This window comes from Belonocnema kinseyi, chromosome 5 (genome assembly GCF_010883055.1).
Source record: "Belonocnema kinseyi isolate 2016_QV_RU_SX_M_011 chromosome 5, B_treatae_v1, whole genome shotgun sequence".
Classification (NCBI taxonomy): Eukaryota; Metazoa; Arthropoda; class Insecta; order Hymenoptera; family Cynipidae; genus Belonocnema; species Belonocnema kinseyi.
Window position 1 is genome coordinate 86,002,408 of NC_046661.1, and position 4,496 is coordinate 86,006,903.

The window sequence follows — 4,496 nt, forward strand, 5'->3', positions numbered from 1 at the left end:
CAAGATTTAAATAAGACTATTATAATATAACATAATTATAATAGTATAATTAATTATATATGTATAATAGTATTAATATTTATATAATTTATATTTTATACGCGAAGTAACGTAACCTCAAAATACACGCATTAAAGAGACGCGCGAAGTATTCAGATCATGAGAATCGCCAGCCGAGCATCGAAATCTGAAAATATTAAAATCCCAATCTCTTCATTTTATTTCAAAGCAGATAGAGATATAAATAGAACCGCCGAAGTGTTCCGACCGGCAATCGTGCACCTTCGAGTTTTCAAATTCAGAAGAGGAGAAATGGGTTGCGCGCGCAACCCAGGCATTTATATCGTCTCCTACCATATTCACACGGACATAGACGTGCCATAGTATTGGACCACGTCTCGTTTCAGATCTGGGATCACTGGCTCTGGACAGTACGCACTTGACCGTGAACTGTGTCGCACCTTCGCATTGCCAAATTTATACTTTTTTTCTCATCCAAGAAACTTGTTAATTTTTATTTACTTTGTGCTTTCCTTGTTTTATTTTTTTTACTTACTATCGAATCCCCAAAGTGGTGACCCAGACGTGATCTGAAAACGCAGGAATAGTTTTTTTTTTAAAGTGAAAATTCGAGGAAAACTGAGTGAAAACGGAGCGGGGGAGAGACGGATACCGACGCGACGCATAGGACCCATACCGTTCATCCTCTTTTCTCAGTTCCGTTACTTTTTTTGGTTTTTTTTTCCGACTCCGCATTCTCGTGATCATGGCTACCACCTGCACCGGTACAGAAACTGGTACTACTCTAACACCGCCATCGTCTACGAACGCTTCGGGCAGCAGGCTGAATAATCTCTCGTATCATGTCGCGGTACGAATCCCTCCTTTCTGGCCCACAGACCCAGAAATGTGGTTCGCGCAAGTAGAAACTCAGTTCGCTTTGTCAAATGTACAAAATGATACGACAAAGTTCAATTATATCGCGGGAAACTTTGATGCTAAATACGCCGCAGAAGTGCGCGATATTTTGACTCTCCCCGAGGGAGACCTTAGTAGGACATACGGGAATTTAAAAGGTCAGCTCATCGACCGGTTAAGTGTATCTCAAGACCAAAAAACGCGACGGCTCTTAGAGCATGAGAAAATAGGCGACCGGACACCATCACAGTTCTTGAGACACCTTCGAGGACTCGCGGGCAACGTTTTTCCAGATACCGTCTTACGACCTCTGGCTCGGTCGACTGCCAACAGCCGCGTAAGCCATCCTGGCAACTCGGGATCAGACGAATCTCGACAAACTCTCGCAACTCGCGGACGCGATCGCGACAGCGCTAGGTGCAAAGACTAACGTGGCGGAAGCTTCGGCACAGCCGATACGAATGGTCCCAGGCCAGGTAGACCTCGGTGCCCTTTTCGAGCAGCTTTCCCTAGTGACTACTAGGCTAGCAAATATGACGGCCGAAATCGAGGAGGTAGATTCCGGTTCATTTAATCGTAGTCGTTCTCAATCTCGCGGACGGTACAATCAGAGAAACAGGTACCACGTGCGTTTCGGGGATGACGCAAAACGTTGCAACAAACCATGCACATACGTACAGGGAAACGACCAGGGCCGGCGCTGAATGAGGCCAGCGACCCTTGCCCGAAGTCTCGCCGCCTCTTCGTGACCGACACAGTGACAAAAACGCAATTTCTGGTCGACACAGGAGCCGAAATTTGTGTTTTTCCGCGCAATTTCCTTCGCGGACGAAGATTTAGATCCAGCTACACCCTTTTTGCTGCCAACGATACTCCCATCACGACTTACGGATTCGAAACCTTTTCTTTGGATCTTGAGATCAGGCGAGCTTTCGAATGGCGTTTTGTTGTCGCTGACGTCAGCAAACCCATAATCGGAGTGGATTTCCTGCATCACTACGGACTACTGGTGGACATCAGAAATCAGAGACTCGTTGATGGTCTCACGACTCTCTCTGTGACCGGCAAAGTTGCACCCTGCAATGATGCCTAGCTGGGAATTCGTTCCGTGCGAAAAGGATCGGAATCGTGGCACGAACTCCTAGAGCAATACCCAGAAATAACCTGTCCAGCTGGTGCCGTCGTCGACTTGAAACATTCAACGAAGCACTACATTCACATTACACTGGGACCACCAGTTACAGAGAAACCACGATGCCTTGTCCCGGATCGTTTCAAGCAAGCAAAAAAGGAATTCCAGGATATGATGCAAATGGGTCTGACAAGAGTCTCAAAGAGTATCTGGGCATCACCTCTTCACATGGTACCGAAGAAAGGAGGTCAATGGAGACCCTGTGGGGATTACAGAAAGCTCAATTCCAGGACCATTCCCGACAAGTACCCTGTGCCACATATCCACGACTTTGCACATGCTCTTTTCGGTAAGAATATATTTTCTACTATCGACCTTGTCAGAGCGTACAGCCAAATACCAGTGGCGGAAGAGGACATCTCGAAAACGGCCATCACGACACCTTTTGGATTGTACGAATTCCCGTTCATGTCGTTTGGACTCAGTAACGCAGCTCAAACTTGCCAGCGATTCATGGACGAGGTACTGACAGGATTAGATTTTTTGTATGTCTACATTGACGACATCCTCATAGCATCATCTTCAGAGGAGGAACACCAGGAACATCTTCGTCAAGTCTTCGATCGTTTAAAAACCTATGGAATTCTCATCAACCGGGCAAAATGTGTGTGGGGAGCATCTTCCGTGAAGTTTCTTGGGCACGAAGTGACACCACTGGGTATCAGGCCACTTCCAGAGAAAGTTGACGCAATTCTCAATTACCCTCAACCTAAAACAGCGAAGGATCTTCGACGATTTCTAGGAACGATCAATTTTCATCGTCTCGCAATCCCAAAGGCAGCTGAACAACAAGCTCCACTTAACGATCTTCTTCAGGGTAACATAAAAGGAAAATCTCCAGTTCCATCGACTCCAGAAGGCTTAAAGGCCTTCGAAGAATGCAAAAAGAGCTTAGCAGAAGCTGTTTTGCTAGCCTTTCCAGCGCCTGAAGCTCGTGTGCAATTTTCACAGATGCTTCGGATTTCTCAGTGGGTGCGGCCCTGCAGCAACGAGTTGAGAACGAATGGCAATCTCTTGATTTTTTCTCGAAAAAGCTCACCAGCACCGAGCGGAAGTATGGAGCCTACGACCGAGAATTGCTGGCCATTTACATGACTGTAAAATTTTTTCGGTACATGATTGAAGGTCAAGATTTCATCATTTTCACCGACCACAAGCCATTAACTTTTGCCTTCTAACAAAAATCTGACAAATGCTCTCCTCGCTAATTCCGACATCTCAACTTCACAGGACAATTTGTCCCCGACATTAGGCACATCTCAGGAAGTGAAAATGTCGTGGCCGATGCACTTTCCAGGATCAAAGCAATTTCGATGGATATTGACTTCTCAGCTCTCGCTAAGTCACAGGAATCAGACCAGGAACTTCAGGACCATCTTCTGCCTGAGACATCTCTTCATTTAAAGAAGGCATCACTTCCAGATACAGGTATAAGCCTGTACTGTGACGTATCTACCTCCACAGCTCGACCGTTCGTCACGGAAGCTTTCCGACGGACGGCCTTCAACTCCCTGCACCAGCTAGCACACCCAGGAAATAAAGCGACGACGAAACTGGTAACTGAGTGGTACGTGTGGCCATCCATCAAGGCCGACTGCCGAAAATGGGCACGAGCCTGTCTTCAATGCCAACGGGCGAAAATATCTCGTCACGTTTCGTCACCAGTAGAAATTTTCTGCGCGCCATCAAAAAGGTTCGAGCATATCTACATGGACCTTGTCGGGCCTTTGCCTTCATCGGACGGTTACCAGAATTGCCTGACAATCGTGGACCGTTTCTCACGCTGGCCAGAAGCTTATCCTGTGGACAATATTAATACTGATACCATCGCACGAACTCTCTTCACTCAATGGATAGCCAGGTTTGGAGTACCATTACGAATCACAGTACATCAAGGTAGGCAGTTTGAATCCCATTTGTTCAAGGAATTAAATGCTTTACTGGGATCTCAACACTTTCACACTACGGCCTATCACCCTGCTGCTAACGGACTAGTGGAACGTTTTCATCGGCAATTTAAAGCGGCTATAAAATGTCACGCCGACGAGAGATGGACCGAAACACTTCCCATCGTTCTACACGGTATCAGAGCAGCTTGGCGCGACGATCTCAAGTCAACTGCGGCAGAACTCGTGTTTGGCGAACCCTTACGTTTACCAGGTGAATTTTTGGCTCTTCGTTCAGGAACGGATGACAAAGTTACGACGCAATTCGTAGAGGGCATGAAAAGGCATTTCCATAACCTCAAACCAGTGCTTGGTTCTCGCCACAGAAAAAGACATACTTTTATCTTCCAAGATCTAAAAACTTGTGACCACGTTTTCGTTCGCCACGAGGGAAATAAAAAAGCTCTGCAGATGCCTTATGATGGACCATACGCAGTTAT